This window comes from Camelus ferus, chromosome 22, assembly GCF_009834535.1.
Source record: "Camelus ferus isolate YT-003-E chromosome 22, BCGSAC_Cfer_1.0, whole genome shotgun sequence".
NCBI lineage: Eukaryota > Metazoa > Chordata > Mammalia > Artiodactyla > Camelidae > Camelus > Camelus ferus.
In genome coordinates this window covers 27,265,828-27,287,963 of record NC_045717.1, presented here as the reverse complement: position 1 = coordinate 27,287,963, position 22,136 = coordinate 27,265,828, and the positions used below count along the sequence as shown (strand labels likewise).

The 22,136-nt window shown below is 54.4% G+C and overlaps 1 long non-coding RNA gene across 1 annotated transcript; it reads left to right on the top strand.

The window, feature by feature from the left end:
- Positions 1–165: 165 nt before the first annotated feature.
- On the top strand, positions 166–14,529 carry LOC116659095. Its single transcript, XR_004314405.1, has 3 exons — positions 166–534; positions 3,821–5,790; positions 14,478–14,529. It is a non-coding gene; the product is annotated as an uncharacterized LOC116659095 (long non-coding RNA).
- The last annotated feature ends 7,607 nt before the right edge of the window (positions 14,530–22,136 follow it).

The window sequence follows — 22,136 nt, the reverse complement described above, 5'->3', positions numbered from 1 at the left end:
TCCTGATTGGTTATTTCTCTCCCTCCTGATTGGTCCATTTCTACAAAGCTTGTTCTTAATTAGTCAACATTCCTTATACCTCATTTGCATACGATGTTGCAAAGTGTAAACTGGCAGCCTATAAAAGCCAGTGTAAACCTACAGACAGGGTTCAAAGCTTGGATTGTTAACTTCTTTGGGCCTGCTGGCATAATAAACGTGAGTTCTCCAACTATCCTAGTGCTGCTTGGTCTCTAGCCCGGATCCAGGTTGCTATCACAACTGAACTGTAACACCGAGCTATAATGCTGAGCTGTAACACATTTTTCCGTGACATTTTTGAAGGCCCCAGCGGGATTCCAACCATGCTGTTTCCTTACGCCGCAGCAGCATCGGAGCAACCACCGGGAACTCCAGAAGTGAACAAGGAGGTGCGCCGCCTGACAGTATTGCAGGTCCTCCTTTGCGGAGGTGATTCGGTCCTCTGGGCGGCTGTGCCCCAACTGGACTTGGTGGAGGAATAGACCAACTCACCAAGCAATGTGGCCGAACAAGGTAGGAGCTCTGGGAAGCATCCATATTTAGGTTAGGGTAATCAGGTTGTGTTCTGAGGACAGAAGAGGAGACTGGTCACCTCCTCCAGCTCCCCACCTGACGGTAGGGGAGGGAATGTGCAAATAATCTGTGTTTGGGTGTGTGTGTGGGGTGGGTGGGTGCAGCCTGAAAAGCATGCGGTCAGGTTCGAGTTTGTGGCTCCATGGCATTCTGCTACGGAGTTTGAGTGAGTCCCAACCTGCGGTTCTGTGGTAACATTACATGGCTCATGGCGGTATCGGCCCCTCAGGGAATCGATTGGAGTCAGTGGTTTATACTGACCCGCTGAAGCTAATTAGCGCCTTCATCCCCGTGAGAGGAGTGGCCAGGCAGACGCAGGGAAAACCCTCCCTTTGTCCCGTTTGCGACACCGGCACAGGATGGCTACACAGGGAGGGAAAGGGACGCAGAACAGTCTATGAGTAAATGACCCCTGTGTCCTTAGGGGCAAAGATGAGACGATGTTAAACAGTTTCAGACGCGACCTTGTCACCAGTCCCCCAGAATATCCTGTCGCAATCAATAAACCTAGTCTCAATATACTTACCAGTCTGAAATTAAGACTACAAGACCTGTGCCTAGAGGGAGCCAACCCAGGACTGGCTGGAACTCACTTCTGACGTCCCCCTTATTTTGGTTCACTTATTCTGCCACCAGCCAGCCACTCTGGCCTCATATTTTGTCAATTCAGGCTATAAAAAGACTTATACAGGGCCCCCAGAGCTCATCCAGGCCTGGGGGAGTCTCAGGGTTACCTGCCTAATGTGGAAACCCCAACTCACTGGCAGCACTTGCAGCCAAGCAGGTAGATGTTAGGCCCAGTGAGGCAGCCAGCTTTTTTGAGAACTCCACTGTTTTGAGGAGTGGGAAGAAGATACGGGGGTCACAGTCCTCAGTGCCAGAAGCAGACCCACACCTATGGGCCATGAACTCTGTCAACTAATAGTAAAGGGATCCTCAAAATCAAAGCCGACAGTTCTGGACTGCATGGTTAAAAATTTCAAAAAGGGTTTCTCAGGCAACTATGGAATTAAATTGACACCAAAAAAGTTGCACACATGGTGCGAGTCAGAGTGGCCCACCTTTGGAGTGGGATGGCCCCTGGAAGGCACGCTCGACCTGTCAGCTGTCAGGGACAGTACACTGGATAATCACCACGCCCCCAGGGCACCGCGACCAACTCCTATATATTGATTCTTGGCTAACAATCGCCCAAACCTTGCCTCCATGGGTCCGGGTCTACACAAACGGTCAAGGACAATATAAGATCCTCATGGTTCTGACATTAAAGATGGAAAAAGACACGAGGCCAGTCCTTCAGGTAAACCCTGAAGAACTGCCAGTGCTACCCCTGCCAAATGCTCCTACTGCTACTGCAGCTCCACCACAGCTGCCTCTACCGGACGGTCCACCACTGCTTGTACCGCCACGGTGGCCCCAGGCTCTGAGCTGGGAGCCCAAGGGGTGGAAACTCTGTTCAGCCCCGCAGGACACCCAGCCAGCGGCCATTCTACAGAGGCCTCTCCGGGAGACCCAAGAGCCCCAACAAGCTAACGATGATGGCCCCGTACAGCCCAGCCACTCCATCCCGTACTATCAGGCTTTCAGTACAATGGATCTCCTGAACTGGCGACACCACACTCTGCCATGTTCGGAAAAACCCCAGGCCATGATTGACCTCCTGGAGTCCATCTTCCAGACCCACCGGCCAACTTGGGATGACATTCAACAGCTGCTCCTGACACTCTTCAATACTAAAGAAAGAAAGCAGATCATAACAGAAACGGCTACAAAAATGAAAATGGCTACAAAAGCAGGCCCCAGAGGGAACCATGGATGTGGAAGAATGGGCCCGGAATGCAGCCCCAGAGACAAGACCAGAATGGAACTAACTCCCAAGCTGAACGGAAGGCTCTGCAGACATATTGGAGAGCCCTCCTACATGGGTTGTGAGCTGGGGCAAAGAAACCAACCAACATGTCTACGACCACCATGATCCAAAGGCAGACAAGTTCCCCAGGTACTATGGTGAGAGGCAATTTGGGAGCCCACAGAGATGTCAATCATCCACTATAAAGGACACCATAAAGGGAAATGAACCCTATAAACAAGAAACAACTAGCAGATCAGGGTACACACAAAGCGGCAAGTGAATCAGGCCATGCCAGAGATCTTGGGGCCATCCCAAAGGTTCGACCAGCACCCAAACTGCTGCCAACATCTCCAGCATACAGCCACGAGAAAAACTCATGGGCCAAAACTAGAGAAGGAACCAGCAGAAAAAAAGGACGGTGGGTGATGCCTGACAAACGTGTATATATATACCTGAACGATTAGCCCACCAGGTGGTCCCTCAGCAACATGAGCTCGCCCACCTGGGAAAGACTGCCCCAGAGGCCCTGCTGGGGCGGTACTGTCTGATCCCTCAACTTCCATCCCTCTGTGCCTCAGTCTCAGCGCTGCCTCACATGTGCTCAGAATAATGCACAACAGGGGTCAGCTAGCTAGACCAAGAAGAACCCAGTGCCTTGGCCAGGCTCCTTTTAAAGATATGGAAATGTGTTTTGCAGAAGTGGGGCCCAGCAGAGGATACAACTACTTGCTGGTTTTTATCTGCACCTTTTCAGGATGGGTAGAAGCATACCCAACACGGACTGAGGAAGCAAGAGGAGTAACAAAGGCCTAACTCAGAGAAATCATCCCCAGATTTGGGATGCCATTAACCATAGGGTCAGACAATGGACCCGCATTCGTGGCAGAAATACTAGAAGTGGTAAGAACACTAAACATCTGCTGGAATCTACAAGAAGCCTACAGGCCCTGGCATTCAGGGAGGATAGAGTGCATGGGCCAGACCCTTAAAAAGGAGATGATAAAGCTCAGTTGAGAAACTCAACTACCTTGGACTGACACTCTGCCCATGGCTCTCCAGTGGGTACTCTGCGCCCCTTGGTCCAAGACGGGATTCTCCCCTTTTGAAATCTTATATGGGAAACCCCCTCCCCTGATGTTACTAGGGGAAAATGTTAGAGGTGGGAAGCTTAGAACTTCATAAGTAAATGCAGGGTCTCCAAAAAAACTATGCGGAAAGTCCATAGGTGGGTAACTGATGGGATCCCAGTCTCACTGGGAACAATGTTACACCTATATGAGCCGGGAGATCAAGTCTGGATAAGAGATTGGAAAAAGGAGCCCCTTGAACCCACTTGGAGGGGCCCCTACCCAGTTATACTAAACATCCCAACAGCTCTTAAAGTTGCAGATATCGCCCCATGGATTCATCACACCAGAGTAAAGAGAGAAATACCACCACGAGACGAGGACGTCTGGAGAATCAACCAGGACCTCGAGGAGCCACTCGAAATTGGGGCCAGAGACACCCGCCTCACCTGCCGGAGACCACCAAGCCTTGCTCTAGCCACACTCGGAAGCTAGCTAGTCAACGCACGGCAGAAGCCTGAGGAACCACCAATCAAGACATAAAATGAACTGCCGCCCCGACTTTATTTTATTGAGTATTGTTACTATATTACTAGCTGTAGGACTGATAGCCACTGCACCCCAGGATTGGAACATGGGCCAGAAACTAATAGCAGCTGTACTCTCTCTACAATAGGAAGCCTAATGGTCAGTCGGTATCTGCTGGAGGAACCATACCTCCCTCTTAGAAAAAGTGAAGCCCCAAACCCTTCTGCTTACAAAAGTAGTTGCTGGCATATCTCTTTCCATGACAGGGGTTCCAATGGGACCCATTCACCAAATTGCATTTGGCAGGAACCTGCTCCCCAGAAAAAATCCCCGGCCCACACGCTCAGGGCCCTTCTATACACCTAGCAAGGGTTGGGAAAGAAAAATAGACCTAGGTCCATGCCTTATAACCAGGACCCCCCAATTAAGTCCCTTATTAAGCAAGTCCATCACCTTAATGCTACTAACCCACAACTAGCGAGTGCTTCCTGGCTCTGCCTGCGTCCCAGCCCCCTCCAGCATGCAGCAAGCCCGATAGGTCTCTCAGCTCTAACCAAGTTTAATGGCCACCCTGGGTGGTCCCCAGACTCCACAGATGTAAGCCCCCAGTCACTTAATGTACAGCCGGCCCATACAGCTCCCGCCTCCATCTACAACTCGGGGACAAAACATTCTGTAGGAAATCTGGCCACTGCCCAGTGTGCCCAAACCCATAACTGCACCCCTGTTTACAGTTGGACGCCTGCCAAACCCTGGTGCACACCAAGCCCAGGTACCTTTTTTGGTAGGTGGGGCACACGCCTGCCAGCCAGTTGACAGGTAATTGCACACTGGCCTTCCTTACCCCTCAGATACACATAATACCTGATAACCAGAGCCTTCCTGTACCCCTGATGGCCCATACTTGATCAAAAAGGGCCATCCAGTTAATACTACCACTACTTGTTGGGCTGGAATAGCGACTGGAGTGGGCACAGGAATAGGAGGAATAGCCTCATCATCCTACTATGACCAGCAGTTATCTGCTGAGGTCACTGAAGGCTTAAAACAGGTGGCTGAGTCCTTAATGACGCTACAAAACCAGTGGGACTCCCTAGCAGCAGTAGTCCTACACAACAGGAGGGGTTTAGACTTGCTCACCCCCAAAAAGGGGGGACTCTGTCTCTTCCTAAATGAGGAATGTTGTTTCTATGTAAATCGATCAGGAATTGTCAGAAATATGGTCCAACAACTACGAGATCGAGCTGGGCGCAGAAACCAGGAATTAGCAAACTCCTGGGCACAGGGGACTAACCCCTGGGGTTGGGCCTCCTGGCTCCTCCCCCTAGCAGGCCCCCTCCTTATGATCCTTTCAGCACTGCTGTTTGGCCCCTGCATCCTTAATCTCATTACCTGTTTCATTAGCTCACGAGTAGAGTCACTGATACGACAGCTACTAGTCACTCAGTACAGGCCCCTGGACCAGAAGAACCCAATGGTGAATAAGGGGCATCACTCTAAGGTTGATGCTCACTACAGATGTTAAAGAGAGCATCAAAGCGGGGAATGAGGCGGGAAGCCCCATAAAAAGACTGGCAGGACCCTCAAGCAGGGCCACTACTCTGCTGCCAGCACCATCCAGTTCCCCAGCCCAGAGGCTCTATCTTCACTTTTTTGCCTCTGAACCAGCTTACTTACCCTTAAAATTCTATTGGTTCCCTGAGCTCACTTCTGATTGGTTATTTCCTTCACTCCTGATTGGTTATTTCTGTCACTCCTGATTGGCCCACTTCCCTAACTTCTGATTGGCCCATTTGTAGTACTTTATTTGCATGGAGCTCACTCCTGGTTGGTCCATTTCTACAAAGCTTGTTCTTAGTCAACTCTCCTTATACCTCATTTGCATATGATGTTGCAAAGTATAAACTGGCAGCCTATAAAAGCGATGTAAACCTACAGACGGGGTCCAGAGCTTGGAGTGTTAACTCCTCAGGGCCCGCTGGCGTAATAAACCAGAGTTCTCCAACTCTCCGAGTGCTGCTTGGTCTCTCACCGGGATCCAGGTTGCTGTCACAACTGAGCTGTAACACTTTTCCACACCACCACCCAGGAAGCCCACAGACAGGGCAGACCAGGGTGTTCAGTGACTGCACAGGCACACACCCCCTGCCCCGCCGGCCGCATCACATATGGGTCTGTGCTCTTCACGCAAGCTCTGTGGGAACAGGAGTCATTGTACAGGGAGGGTGAATGTCCCTCTGCAGTGCAGGGGCTCAGGGGGTAGCACCTGCTGACCTACTGTCTGGAAGCAGAGGGGGCAGGGGGCAGGGAGCCCAGGGACCCTTGCACACATGTGCACGCGCACACGCACACTAAGGCACTAGATCCCACAGTGAGAGGGAGCACCTGCTTCTCTGCAGGACATGCAGCAGCTCAGCTCACCCGGGATGTGCCCTCCGGCCTGTACTCAGCATTTCTAGCCATTTGTGGCACTTGGAAGGGTTTCAGCTTTGGGAATTGGGAGATTTTTTCCCACTTCTTTTTCTTTCTGACCAAGGGCCACGACTTGTGACCCTCCCGCCGCTCTAAACTTTGTTCAACTCCCAAAGCAGCACTTTTACAGGGCTTCCCACCCTAACTCATAAGCCCCCGGACAGGGGCTCTTTGCCAATGTCCTCCTCAGGGGCAGTGAGGTGCCTGGCCTGCGTCTCAGGCCCCGGGGGAACCCACGTCAGTGCAGCCACACCCAGGGGCCACCCAGCCCACCCCCGCCACCCGCGCAGCCACTCCCCTGGCCCACCTCATCTCTGGCACACCCTCCTCATCTTTCTCCAGAACGCGCTCCAGCTCTGCGATGGCCTCTGCTGGGTGCTGGGAGTCCAGGAGCTCTTCCCCAGTCACCTCAGGGGGAATCTCCTCTTCCTGGCTCTCTGATCCCAGCTCCCTGTCATCCAGATCCTGGTATTTGGCGTCCCTGGACCCCCAGCTCTCATACACGGTGCCCTGGAGGCCCAGCGTGGCATCCTCCTGCACCCGCTCCGACCTGTCTTTGGGCTCCGACGTGTGGTGGCCATACGGTGAACTTTGCTGGTGGTCCCCCATGTGCCGGGCCCTCCCCAGCCCTGCAGCCTTGCTCCCACAACACCCAAGTGTGTCTGTGGTCACCTGGCAACAGGAGAATTGTCCCCACATTCTTGGCGCCCACGTTCCACGACCAGCACAGCCACAGACGGCCACCACCGAGATGACACTGACGCTGCCCTGTGTGGGTTCGCCCACTCCTCCAACCTCGGCCCGCCCCATCCCCTCCTGCCACTCTGCCTTCCTGCTCCAACTTGCTGGCACCCACCTCAGGGCTTCTGCACATGCTGGTTCCCTCTGCCCACACACGTCCTGGGGGCTCCTCTTCAAGACAGCAGCCCCCTGCCTAGGGCTCTGCATCTCAGCGCCTGGCTTGACTTCTCCATGGCGTTTGGCACAGCCTGAAATGACATTGGTCACATATTTGCTTTCTTCTTCAGTGTCTAGCTCTGTCTTGTAGAAAGTTCCTTCCCAGACCAGGAGCCGAGGGAGTCCCACTCACTGTGTGTCCTGGGGCTTGGAAGAGCGCCTGGCCCTCAGAAGGCTGTCTGCGATGGTCTGCTGAGTGAACAGTTGCTCTGGGAGCAGGGCACAGGGCTGGAGTGTACCATCTCCGCCCTCCATTTCTTCTTAGTAAGAGACCCCACTGTGCTGAGATGGAGAAGTCAGCAACAGTGGTGACAGTTCACCGGGGTCCGAGCCCCCAGGACTGGCTTAGGAATGAGGCCTGAGAGGGAGTCTGCAGTTTCCGGGACGATGTTCTCTCTCCTGAAAAGAGACAGGAGGAGAGAACCCATCTTTTCTTCTTGGTTATTCCCGGGACTGTGTGTGATGTCTAGTGCTCAGGCAGCCACCCTGTGACCATGAGACCTGCTAGTCTGAGGACAGTGAACTGAAAGATGGGTTTTTGGTGACAATGTTGAGCCTCTGATCTTGGCAGCCCTGGAGCCTTCTCTGTGCCTGGGCTTCCTGTTACTTGGCACAGTTAATTCCCTTAGTATCAGGGTTTCCTGTTTGCTGCAGACAAAAGCACACTATCTGGTACAGATCCTTCCAGCCCCAACATGTCATGAGAAATAACTTCAGCTACAAATGGTGTTCAAAACAAGCTGTCTCACAAAGCCCAAACAAGGTGATCGTCATGATAGCTGCAGGATCCTCACTGCCTCAACAACCCCCCCACCCCAACCCCGGCTCCAGCCTTTGGGAAACGTCTGCAGGGCATCGCAGGAGCTGCATCTCCCACCGCCTCTGTGAAGAGCCCCCACCCAGCATGCCCTCCCTCCCTTTGCTTGGCTGTTCCCTACATATCCTTTACGACTCTGAGCTGTCATTCCCTTGTGTAGGAGGTGTCCCTGAACGCCCCCAAATCCTGCTCCATACCCTCAGTGCACAGGCAGGGCCAAACCCCTCTCCCTGGACACAACATTGCCCAGCAGAAGCTGGCCACCCAGAGGGCCCGGTGGACCCCTGCTGGGGGAGCAAGATAGCCATTCACAGTCTGTAGAGCCCTTTCCAGCTCCCCACCCTGTCTCCCCAGTGCCAGCTCCTAGGTTTGGTCTGGACATCACCTCTGTGAGGATTCTAGACTGGAAGACCTTTGCAAGCATCTGGTCCAATCCAGGAGACCCTCAGAAAATCCCGTTACTGGCCTGAAGGGTCCTAAACCTTCACTTCGCACTCAATGACTTCTTTCTCCCTCTTAAGTTAAATCTGACCAAGATCAGCAGGTGCCTTTCACAAAAAGATAAGTTCCACATTGCAGCAACAGGAGAGGTTCCACTGCAAACTGCCACGAAAAATCTCTGTTCGACAGCGAGTCCACCTGGCTACGCGAGACAGCTCACGGGACCCACTTCAGACGAGCCACCCTGCACCCAGGAGCCTGGCCGCCCTGAGCCCCTCAGGAAGTGCATTCACTCCCGCGACAACCCCCGAGCCTGGGGTGCAGGCTGGACACTGGGGTCCAGGGAGACCACCCTCCACCCCCGTCACCCAGGAGGAGAAACAGGGTGTGGCCCAGGTCCCCAGCACATCACCATCTACCACAGCCCCCATCCGTCTTCCCAGCCAGGCACCCACACGGGACCTGCGAAGTGGCCAGAGCTCCACCAGCCCTTGAAGGGAAAGCCAGAGGGCCTGTCTCTTGCTGCCCAGACACGCGGAGAAGCACGAACATTACGGCTGAGGGGGTGGGAATCGCCAGGGTATGACGCTCTCTGAGCAGAAAAGCAAGGGGAACGGGTGGGGGAGGCAGGGGAGGGTGTAGCTCAGTGGTAGAGCGTGTGCTTAGCATGCATGAGATGCTGGGTTCAATCCCTCGTACCTCCATTAAATAAAAAAAAAGAAAGAGGAACCAGACAGACCCAGGGAGTTTGGGACTTTGGTGGCAACAGCGTGGGGAAAGCAGCCAGTGGACGTCCCACAGTGGGGCTGGGCCTGGGGTGGGTGGTCAGCAGGAGGTAAAACTCTTGGACAGCTGCAGAGGGACCAGCACAAACTTAGAGGCTCAGGTAGTAGGGATTAATACCTGATGGTTCTGGAGGTCAGACGTGCAAAACGGGCCCCACTGGGCTCAAAGCAAGACCTGGGAGGGGGCTGGTCCCTTCCTGAAGCTACAGAGGAGGCCCAGCCCTGCCCAGTCGAGTGATGGCAGCAGTCAGTCCCTCGCGATGGTGTGACAGGCCCCGAGTCCTCGCTGGCTGTCAGCGAGGGCTCGTCCCGGCTCCGGAGTCCCCACACTGCTTGGCCCGTGGTCCCTTCCCCCCTCTTCCCTCTCCTGTTCCGCCTCCTGCCTTGTTGTCACCTCTCTGAGCACAGCTGGGGGAGGGTCTCAGCTTTGAAGGACCCACAGGACTAAAGTGGGCCCAGCTCCGGGTCTGACTCCCTCCTGCTGCGAGGGGTCAGGCTCCCCGGTCCTGGGGTTAGGGTGCTGACCACTTCGGGGCCGTCATCCTCTATCACACTCACCTCACACCACACACACAGTCAACTCTAAATGAGTTCAGGATGTGAAGGCCAAAACAAAACTTTAAAACTTACAGGGGGAAAAAAATTAGGGTAGCCACCTCTCTGCCCTTGGGGTAGGAAAGGGTTTTTTTAAACAGGACACAAGTGGGACTCATAAGTGATAATTTTAACTTTTAGTTCCTTTGCTCATCAAAAGACAATAAAACGAAAAATCTAGACACATGTGCAAACACAGACACATAGATCAATGGAACAGGACAGAGTCGAGAAATAAACCCACAGACTTACGGTCGATTAATCTTTGACAAAGGAGGCAAGAATATACAATGGAGAAAACACAGTCCCTTCAGTAAGTGATGCTGGGAAAACTGGACAGCAGCATGTAAATCAGTGATGTTAGGATACTCCCTCACACCACACACAAAAATAAACTCAAAACGGCTTGAAGACTTAAACACAAGACAAGACACTGTAAACCTCCTAGAAGAAAATACAGGCAAAACATTCTCTGACATAAATTGTAGCAATGTTTTCCTAGGTCAGTCTACCCAAGCAATCGAAACAAAAGGAAAAATAAAACAAATAGGACCTAATTAAACATAGAAGCTTATGCACAGCAAATGAAACTATAAGTAAAACTAAAAACCTACGGAATGGGAGAATATATTTACAAATAGTATGACTGATAAGGGCTTAATATCCAACATACATAAACAGCTCATACAACTCGACATCAAAAACAAAACCAAAAACAAATGACTCTTAAAAATGAGCAGAAGGCCTGAATATGCACTTCTCCAAAAAAGACATTCAGACAGCCAACAAGCACATGAAAAGATGCTCAACATTGCTAATCATCAAAGAAATGCAAATTAAAACCACCATGAGATACCACCTCGCACCTGTCAACGTTTATCATCACAAAGAACACAAATAACAAATGCTGATGAGAATGTGGAGAAGACGGAACCCTCATACACCTCACTCGACGTGGCATTTTTAACATCTCTGTTGTCTTACGAGCCCATTAGAATATTGGCCCCCCTAGGGCGGGATGGGGCCTGCACGCCAGGCACCTGGAACAGAGCCCCGGCCGCGCGGGGAGGAAACTGCAGTAGCGCGTGGCGGACACGAGGTGTCGCCGCTCTCAAGCGCATGTTGGTCCCTCCGCCGGGGCGTTACATTGGGACCAAGGGCTTCCGGGGCATCACCTCCTTGAAGCGCCCTCAATACGCGCGCGCGCACACACACACGCACGCACACACACACACACACACACACACTCCGTCCTGAGAGGCGGGTTTCATTATCATCACCCCGTTTTGCTTTCACCCAGGAGGAAACAGGCTCAGAGAGGCAAAGTCATAGCCCAAAGTTGAACAGGACTCAAACCCAAGTCAGATCCTGACAGAACCTACAGCCATTCAGTGAGAGGCTGCCTCCAGTGGTGACTTCAGCTGGGGCCGCATTTGCAAAATTCAGTGGTGATGGGAAATGCCCTTGACCAAAGATTACTGGATGAGCAGGGACCTTCCTGGGTCTAAATTAATCTCCCTGGAAAACAGTTGCAGCTATTCCCTCACTCAGCAACCTTCTGTGGTTCCCACCTTCTACAAGAATGTCTCCCAAAGCAGGCACACGGAAGGTGCCTTTAGGTGGGACACAGTCCCAAGTTAAATAACGTCAAATAAGGTGGTAAGAAATTACCCCCCTTTCCCTTTTACAGCCCTTTTGGGAAACTCAAGAGGGAAGTTTCAGTTTGGATCTAACAAAAGTCGAACCTCCTCCAGGTGCATAAGGCCCTTTAGCAAAGGGAGAGCAGGCCCAAGCCTGTGACGGGCCGTAAAAGCTGGAACTTAATAACTTCATTCTGCGTGTCCTCCTCCAGCCGACCTTCCTCTGCTCGCCAGACTGTGGGCTTCCCAGTGGCAGCTCCCAGGCAGGGTGTGGAGGTTTGTGACTCACTCGTAAGGGGACTTAGGGGTCACCGCGGGGACCAGCCTGGCACCTGTCATGTGAGTCTTCCGCAGGGGCTGCAACAAATCATCCTGAGCACAGTGGTTTAAAGCCTCACACTGGTTGCAGTGAGGGCTGGGCAGGGCTGGTCCCTACAGGAGGCTGCAGGGGAGAGTCTATTCCCGTAGGTCTGAGAAGCCAGACAGGGGAGGGGACAACTCAGATTCCCTGCACCAAAAGCCACTACTACCAGGAAGCAGAGGCCACCTGGTAGAAGCTGGAGCCCCAGGGTGATGTCCTGTAAAGCCAGGAGGAAGCAAGAGGGAGAAGCATCCCAGCTTCTATCCCAGGACCCCCAGAGCCTCCCACTGGTGGAAGCCAGGGGGCAGGGGACACTGGGAGCTGTAGTTTTCTGCAGCAGCAAGCAGGGCGGGCGGGGGGCTGAGCACAGACGGGCTGGTGACACCCCCTTAGCAAACCCATTCCCACCCTCTGACCTGTAGACCGGAACCAACTCTGAGCAACACTAAAATCCTCTGTCCTTTTGTGTGCTGTGTGGTTGCATTTGGCTGCGATAGTTGAATTCGTCCACCACCAGGCATCTATTACAGAACTGTATGACCATGGGAAACAGGCGGCACAAAGACCTCAATTCTTCACCCTCTCCTCGACCCACGCCCTTTGTCCCGTGACTTTGGAGACTTCCCTCTAAAGCAAAATATAATTCTCCACCCCGAGATTAGCTTAGACAGACAGGATGAGCTGGAAGAGAGGGGGTGCCTGTGCCCACTCATGTATTTCCTTGGCTGTGGCTGCGAAACCCCGTCCAGAAGGTGAGACTGGGCACCAGGGAGGCACTGACGCCGGCTGGGCTGCCAAGGCTGGGCCCGCTGCTCAGATGACAGGTCCTGGAGTCGAAGGTGCCGGTTCTGAAAGCAGCACCCCAGGGAGAGTGGCTGCCTGGCCCAGTTTTGTGACAGAAGCTGAGGGACCCGCCACCCTTCCTGCCTCTGGGTGGTTGGATCGTGGGCTACCTGTCACCAGGGGAGAGGACGCCACAGAGGAAGCAGAAACTAAGCCTCTCAGTCCCATGCCCTCCACCTCTGAATGTCAAAGCCCTGTCCGGTTCCTGCGGAGACGCAAGCAGTGAAGCCACATGACCAGCAAAGCATCCCCGTGCCCCTGCCCACCGCCCAGACGGAATTAGTTTCTCCCAGATGGGAGGGAAGCCATCTGGGCAGGAGTCCACGTGGGGCTTCAGGAAAGGCAGTCTGTGGGCCCAGCCCACCTACTCCTGCTCAGGGGTCATGCAGATGACCGAGGTCCAGCGAGGCTGCGGGGCCTGAGAGTGGGACAGACAGTGACCTGCTTCCAGAGGAGCCTGAGGGGGTGACGGGGGCCCCTCTATCTGCTGCATGTTTTATTAACACATAGCAGGGTCCCCCTCGGCACTGTGGACTTCTGGATTGTCCTCTGGGGAGCCATCCCCGGCACGGTGGGGCGTGGAGCGGCATGCCTGGTCCCCCCTACTCAGTGCTGGGAGCCCCCCAGTCGTGATGACCACAGATGTCCCCCAGGCACCACCCAGTGTCCTCGGGGGCAGCACTGCCCAAGGGAGAATGACTGGTATGTAGGTGAGGGCCAGTGTGGTGCGTCCAAGTAGCAGGACAGTAGGATGAACCGCACACCATCTGCTCTCATCTAAAATAGAGAAACATCCTTCACTCGTATTTAAGAAACTTCAGCCCTGAAAAGGACACTGCTCTTGGCTTGATTTCTGTTTTTCTCTTGCAGTGGAAGAGCCCAGAAATGAGGTCTGGCTAAGGGTTTAGTCAGAAAGCTCAAACCAGTGCCCACAGACGCCCCTGCACACCAGCTAGTTATGGTTACATTTCCTGCATGTCTGGAAGGGGCCCTGAAGTCAGCAGGGAGAAAGCCAGGCCTCAACAGACAGCCTCTGGACTCTGGTTTCACGGGGGCAGCAAAGACCCAGAAAGAAAGTCTGGTTTATCAAAGTCGAAGCTGACTTCCTCCCGGCGGACATCTGGGTGTGTGCAGCCCATGCCCAGCTCAAGACAGAGTGGGGAGGAGGAGCCATGCCCTTCCTCTTGGTACCTTTCCTACTCTTCAGTGCCGCATAGCATCTCCCCTAAGTGTGGAGCTTGAAGAACGTTCACGGCAGACCGGGCCAAAGGAACAGCCCCAGGACCCCCTCGGACCCCTTCCCACCCTCCGCAGGACTGACTTCAGCAGCACGCACCAGCATTGACCTGCTCTGGACAATACACACGCGGTGAGGCGGGAAGCCCAATAAAAAGACCGGCAGGACCCCCAGGCAAGGCCACTACTCTCCTGCCAGCACCATCCGGTTCCCTGGCCCAGAGCCTCTATCTTCACCTTTTGCCTCTGAAACGGCTTAATTACTCCTAAAATTCTACTGGTTCCCTGAGCTCACTTCTGATTGGTTATTTCCTTCACTCCTGATTGGTTATTAATCCCACTTCTGATTGGTTATTTCCTTCACTCCTGATTGGTTATTAATCCCACTTCTGATTGGTTATTTCTCTCACTCCTGATTGGCCTATTTCTACAAAGCTTGTTCCTAGTTGGTCAACTTCTGTTATACTTTATTTGCATATGATGTTGCAAAGTGTAAAACTGGCAGCCTATAAAAGGCCTGTGTAAACGTAAAGACAGGGTCCAGAGCTTGGAGTGTTAACTTTTCTGGACCTGGTGGCGTAATAACCCTGAGTTCTCCAGCTCTCGGAGTGAAGCTTGGTCTCTCGCCTGGATCCAGGTTGCTGTAACACATTTTTCTGCAATAGCGGGATTTCTGTTCTTCTCAGTCTGGCTCAGAACTGTGCCTGTGAGATTCGTGCGCGTTTGTTCGCATCACCGCGGACCTACCGTGTAGGTGCCCGGCCGCTCCGCTGTGGATGGGAATTTGGGGTGTTTCCAGGGCTCGTGCTCCCGACTTCCAGAGGCCCAAAGACCCCTGCTCATATCCCTTTGATGGAACTTAAGTCACATGGCCACACCTGGCTGCAAGGGCTGCTGGGAAATGTACTCTTTTTTTGAGACAGACACTCCCACCCAGATGAAGGCCGGAGTTCTGTTTTCAGGGCATTCTAGGGGCAGCTAGAATTCTCCTCTGTCCATGCTTTCAGCAGTAAGCAACAGATTTTTCCACTTAAGCAGTGAGGCAACATGTTTGTCCTCCAAAAAGAGGCTTTGGGACTTCTCTCAGGAGGCCTCCCTACTCAGAGCCTCCTGGCTCTGCTGCTCTGGTTCTCTTGGCTCTGCCTGCCTTTGTGGTGTATTCATCCTCAGATGGGCACCAGTATGGCTGCAGCTGCTCCAGACATCTCATCATGAAGATGCAATGGCCGCAGACATAAAGGCACAATTCTCCTGAGCCTCCCTTATAGAGCAAGAAAACTTTCTACAGTCAGCAGAATAACAGCCCCCAATATATCCATATCCAAATCCCCAGAACCTGTGGCTATGTCATGTTGGACAACAAGAAGGAGTGCAGGTTGCAGGTGGAACTAAGCTCTCTAGCCTGCTGGCTTTGAGATGGGGAGAGGATCCTGGATTATCTGGTTGGGCTCAATGTAATCATAAGGCCCCTTAGAAGCTGCCCCACCAACCTCCCTCACATCTCATTCGCCAGAAGGGGATCCCATATCCACACAAGCCAATCCCCAGCAGAGGGGTGGAACACCTATGAGGATTTTTGCCAGCACCCAGGTAGGGTGGGGAGTGGACGCCCAGACAGTAGCCAGGCTTGTCCACAAGGACAGAAAAGGCTGGCAGGCACACGCCCCAGGAGCATGGGGAACTGGCAGGAGGGGAGGAATTGTCATGTGCTGGGAGCAACAGCGGGGGGCCTGCAGGGTGAGGGACAGCTTGGAGATGTCCACCGTGGACTGATTAGAACTGAGAATGAGATGTCCCTGCCTTGCTCCAACAACACCTTGGCTAACACCCAAACCACATGCCCCCAGGAATTGAGGCTCTACTTATACTGGGTTGAATTGTGTTTCTCCCAAAAAAACATGTTCAAGTCCTACCACCACCCCCCACCCCGTGATCTGAGGGGACCAAGAGGAGCTCACCGTGTGTGATCCCCAAGGCTCTATTAACTCTCACCCCACGGCCAGTACCATCCCCAAGCTTGTGGGGGGGCCATCCCCAAGCTTGTGGGGGGGCCCTCCCCTCCCCCAGCCAAGGCTGGCTTCCCCGGAGGCCCAGCCCAGGCTCCTCAGAGCTGTTGCCTGCTGACCTAGCTGCCAGCATCTGTTGCCCCGGCAACCTGCTCAGGTACCAAGGCCCCCCATTAGAGCGTCATTGGAGCAGCTGGTCATATTTGAATATGGAAAGTGGGCTAGATATGAGTATTGTATTGATGTGAAATTTCCCAATCCTGACAACTGCACTGGGTTATAGAAGAGAATTCTGGTTTCTGGAAAGTATACAGTGACATGTTTATGGGTAAAGGAGCATCCCACTTCCAGGGTAGTCTTACATGGTTCACGAAAATGCTTGTAAACATCCGTTTAAGCACGCAGATATTAGACGTAGACACACCTGTAGGTACTTAGGACACAGACTGTGACAAAGCAAGTGGGGCAAAATGCAACCAATTGGTGAATGTGGGCAGAGTCTATAGGAGTTCCTGGCACTAATCTTGAAATTTTCTGTAGTCTGAAAGTATATCAAAGTTCAGTGTTATGAAAACAGTATCTGAAGTGCAGCGTTCTGGACCCCCAAGACTTGACTGCAGATCTAGATGGGCTCAAAATGCAGTTTAACCAGGGGCTAAGGACCAGAAGGGTCGTGGTTGAATTGTGCCCCTCAAACAGACATGTTCACGTCCCAACTTGCCGCTCCTGTGAATGGGACCTTATTTAAAAACAGGGAGTTTGAAACTCAATTAAATTAAGACAAGATCACACTGGAATATGGTGATCCCTAAATCCAGGGTCTGGTGTTCTTATAAGAAGAGACAAATTGGACATAGACATGGAGGAGAAGGTCATGGAGGACACAGGTGGTGGTTGGAGCCCATTGTCTCAAGCCGAGGATCACCTAGGAAGCCAGCACCACCAGAATCCGGGTGAGAGCACAGGACAGATTCTCCCCCAGGACCCCCAAAAGGAACCAGCCCACCGCCACCTTGATTTCGGACATCTGGCCTCCAGAATGTGAGAGAGTATGCTTCTGTTGTTGAAGCCCCCGGGGTTTGGTCACTTGGTCCTGCAACCCAGGAGGCCAGTCCAGAGGGCATCTCAGGCAGGGAGGTGGTGCTGAGGGTCCCTCACCCTCTTGGGGGGCACGGGATCCAGATCCAGACACTTGCAGGAAGAGGGGCCATGGGCCTGGATGTCAGCAGCCCACAAACCCCTGGGGCACACATGGGGCACCTGCTTTGCACACACCTGGATGTGCAGAGTGTTAGGAAGGGAGGACGCCAGCAGGGATGCGAGGTGATGTGGGGGGCAGGTTAAATAAGGTGGCTCCGGGAGCCTTACTATGAAGAGGACTTTGCACAGAGACTGAAGGAGGTCAGGGGCAGTTGCGGGGTGTGGAGGGACAGCCCCGGCAGGGGCACAGTGAGGGTAGGGTATGTTGGAGTGTGGAGGACGCCTGCGATCAGGGAGGCCAGAGAGGTGGTAGGGGCGCGGAGAGGAGGGCAGAGGAGACCCACCTGCACTGGGGCTGTGACTTTGCAGGCCACCCTCCGCCTGCGTGTGGGCAGATCCGTCGCCCGGGCAGCCACCCACCCACCCGCTCCCTGGACTGGCGCCCGGAAGTCTCCCCCTCCCCCGGCAGAGGGCGTGTGCGCGAGGGTGGGCACGTGAAGGACCACGAGAGCCAGGCGGCCCCCACAGATCGGCCGCATGTGCGGTGTAATTTTAGGTTTCCTCACTCATGGCCCGCCCTCATTATCGTGCAATTAAAACACCCGAGTCAGACGATCACGCAGTAAAAAATAGCTCTTCCCGGTCAGCCAGAGAGAGCTTCCCAGTGTGAGTGTGAGCGGGGTTTGCAGCTGCCTCTGAAGGTGGGAGGGGCCTGGCGCCGCCCTGCCCTGCTGGCTTCTCCAAAAATGCAGCATCTTAGCATCTGGATGGTCACTCGCTGGGTCGTGCACTTAGCAGATACTGTGGAGCACCTGTGTGCCCAGCAGGGAGGTAGTCCTGACCCTCCTGGGGGCCTAGGGAGAAAAATAAAGGGTGGAGGGGGCATCTTGGATGGATAGCCTGGGAGGCCCTTTCTGCGGTGAGGGTCCTGTGGCAACCTGGGGAGACTGCACACCTGGCGGGGGGCACCGCCAGTGCAAAGGCCCTGAGTCGGGACTGTCTAGCGAGTGGGAGGAACCGCTGGGAAGCCCGTGTTGGTTGGGGTGGAATAAGTGATGGGGAGAGAGGGAGGAGGTGAAGGCGAGGAGGTGACGGAGTGAGCCAGGCCGTCCAGGGCTTTGGGGCGTGGGAGGGCTTGGACTCACCACCGGCGACGCGAGAGTCCTAGTGGGCGGTGGGCAGAGCTGGGACGCGCCCCATCGGTGCTCACAGGCGCCCTCTGGTGGCTTCAGGGAGAACAAGCCGTGGGCAGCGCCGGGAGACCAGGCGGGGGTTGGGGGTGAGACCGCGGTGGTGGGGAGGGAGGCAGGGGCATGGTGGAAAGGGCTGATGGGGTGGACGTGGGGGCAACGGCTGGGGAGACAATGCAGTGAGGAGGTCTGGGTGATAAGGTCGTGGGAGAGTGGGGGTGGATAGGGGACCCTGACTTGGGCAGGGGCTAGAGGGAGCAAGAAATGGACAGTTTCTGGGAAATTGTTTTTCATATGTTTTCTAATGAAATATAGCTTATGTGCGGTAAATGCACAAAGTGTAAGTGTATCAGGTTGGGTTAAGTTTTTTAAAAAGAAGTCACATAATTCTACTATTACAGAATACTAAAGTGAAAAATTCAGTGTCATTTAGTACAGTCACAATGTGCAACCATCACCTCTAATTCCAGAACATTCTCATCACCCCAAAAAGAAGCCCCATTCCCACCAACAGTCACTTCTTACCCCCCCCCCCAGCCCCTGACAACCAAGAACCCACTCCCTGTGTCTGTGGACTGGCCTGTTCTGCACGTTTCACGTCCGTGGACTCACACACTGTGTGTCCTTACTGTGTCTGCTCTTCTCACTGAGTATCGTGTTCTCAGGGTCCATCCACATGGTAGCAAGTGTCAGGGCTTCTCCCTTTTTCACGGCTGAATCATATTCCTGTGTGTGGGATTACACGGTGCGTTCATCCATTCATCTGTTGATGGGCATTTGGGCTGTTTCCACCTCTTGGCTGTTGTGAATATTAATGTATAAGTTTTTGTTTGAGGAACAGTTTTCAATTCTTTTGAGCTGCAGGGAATTGTCATATGGTAGGCGTCATATGGTAATTCCATCTGTAACTTTTTGAGGAAATGCCTGTCTTTTCCACAGCAGCTGAGCTTTGAGCACTTTCCATCCTCAGAGCCACGCAGCTCTTCTCCTGCCCAAACTGTCCTGTGTCTCCTCCTCCAGGAAGCTCCCCAAGGCCAGGAATTCCAGTTACCCAACCCCAAACCAGCATGTGAAAGACAATTTCTTACAGCTGTGGTGAGGTCAGGGAGGCCAGCTGGAGACTGGAAGCCAAGCACTCACTGGCTTGGCATCTGGAGCTGTCATTGGGACCATCAGCAGGACCCCTGCTCAGGCCTCTCTGTTGGCCCAGACTTCCTCCCAGCATGGCACTGGGTCCCAAGCATGGGCGGCGTGAGAGAGCCAGCCAGGCAGACCCTGTCCCCTCCTCACGGCCTGGTCACAGAAGTCACACGGCATCTTTCCAGCCACGTTCTATTGCTCCGAGCAGACAGAAGCCCACCCAAGTTTGAGGGGAGGACACTCCCACACAGCCTCTTGCTGGAGACAGGCAGGCTCTGGCAGGGCACATGGACTGGAAGTGCCCCCCCCCCAATCCCCCATTAGGAACCATGGTCTCCCACAGCAGGAATCCTGTCTGCAAGGCTCTCTGGGGGACCCATGGCCCAGCTCCGGGCTTGGCAGGGCACAGGACCTTGGTCCCCCACACTAGGCCCTGTGCATGCCTGGTGTCACATCAGCCTCATGTTAGGAAAAATTACCCAGAACTTGGAAAGGGGAAAAGCATCCTTCCACACCCCTTCAGTATTGACCAGGTCTCCCCACCAGCACCAAGCTGACAACACTGCTGACTTTGGGACAGGTCATTCTCACAGAGGGGTCCTGGGCACTGCCCCCACCCACTTGATGCCGGGAGTCCCCCAGTCATGATAACCCCAAATGTCCCCAGATGTGACCCAGTGTCCCCTGAGAGGTGAATCACCCCGGTGAGAACCACCTGCAAGCTTCGTGCAGCCAGAATCACCTAACACCCAGTGAGGCGCCTGGTCTTTACTCCTGACTTGCCGATGCCCCAGCCTGCGGGGTGAGAGGCCAACCTGACAAGCTGTGCGGGGATGAGTCCTGCCCTCAGGGCTGCAGGTGACCTCGCCCTGGAAGGCATGAACTCGTTTCACTGAGCCTTGAACTCAGAATTTGAAGTCCCGCTGTCCCTCCGAACTTAGACCAAACTTGGACACATGCAGCTGCTGGAGGTTTGAATGAGGTGACGTTCTGAAGACTGGACCATGCCACCACCCAGCCCCAGAGAGGAGCCGGAGCTGAGCTTCTCCTCTTACACGTGGGGAAACTGAGGCTGGCGGGGGGGCCTGCCCGGTGGTCTCTGTACGGCGTAATCATTATCCAAGTTGGAGTGGGCTGCAGGGGGCTGGGCACCTCTGGACCACCCAGGCCCCAGGCACAGGGGGCCTTATCCAGGAATCTGGGGACTAGGGAGATGAGAAGGAGGGGAAGACAAGTTGCGGGGGGTGCCTTCTGCATCACCATAGCAACCCAGGCCTGAGCACCGAGGGAGGAAGGGGTCCTAGGGTAGGGTGCCCCCGGTTAGCCAAGGTGAAAAGATCAGAGGGCAGAGTCTCCACTTCTCACACCAACTGCAAGTTCAGGGTCCCCAAAACCACTCTCAGGTTTGAGAATTCTCTGGAAAGGATTCCCAGAGCTCACAGGAGGCACTGGGAGAGGAGACAGGTTCCCAAGAGATGAGCACGTGGGTGAGTCGGGAGAAATTGGCAGGCAGCCTGGCATCTCCACGGTCCACACGTGCCCCTCCCGGCCTCACAAGTCTCACACGGGGTCCCCGCAGGTGTGACACATGCGCTGCCCACCAGCTGGCCTCAGTCTCCAGGTCCACTGACTCCATCACCCAAAGCCCACCCTAAACCCCAAGGCTGGTCTTCCTGGCGTGATCCTGTCAGGATCCTGTCAGGTCACCTCCCAGAGAGCTCTGGGCAAGGCTAACTCCTCTACCAGCCCAAGGGTATAAAGCAGAGCCTCACCTGGCAGCCCTGCCCAGCCCACGGCTCTCCCAGCGCTGTGTCTGGGCCAGGTCTGCCCCTGCAGCCCCCACCAGCCGAGGCAGGAGATAGGGGACTGGGGAGGAAACGGAGTCCCAGAGAAGAGTATTCAAACGCGTGGCCCAGGTGAGGCCCGGAGGGCTCTCAGAGGGAGGCGGAAACTTTGGGCACCTGGGAAGTGGGGCGTGGTTGAGGGCTTGGGGTCTGCACCCCACACTGGTTGGAACTGTGTCCTGTGCCCTGGCAGCTGGGTGACTTTGGGCAGCCACTTTCCCTCCCTGTGCCTTGGTTTCCCCGGGAAGGCGCAGGGCCGGCTGTATGCGGAGGGTGCCAAAGTCTTCCCTTTCACCCAGTGCGGGCTTCACAAACGGGCCCGGCTCCGTGTGTGCGGATCTTACCTGACCCTGGAGGGGCTGCTTCTACCGGCCCCGCTGCACAGGGCGGTAAACGGCTGGAGAGCCGCGCCAGCCTGTGCGCAGTGGAGCCAGGACTCTGGCCTCGGGGAGGCTGCTGCGCAGGGAGGGGTGCGCATCCCAGGTCTGCTCCCGGCTCCGAGGTTCCTTTTTTATTGAAGTCATTTCTCTCCTCCCGTCAGCGGAGCCGGCTGCGAGCAGCCTCTCCTC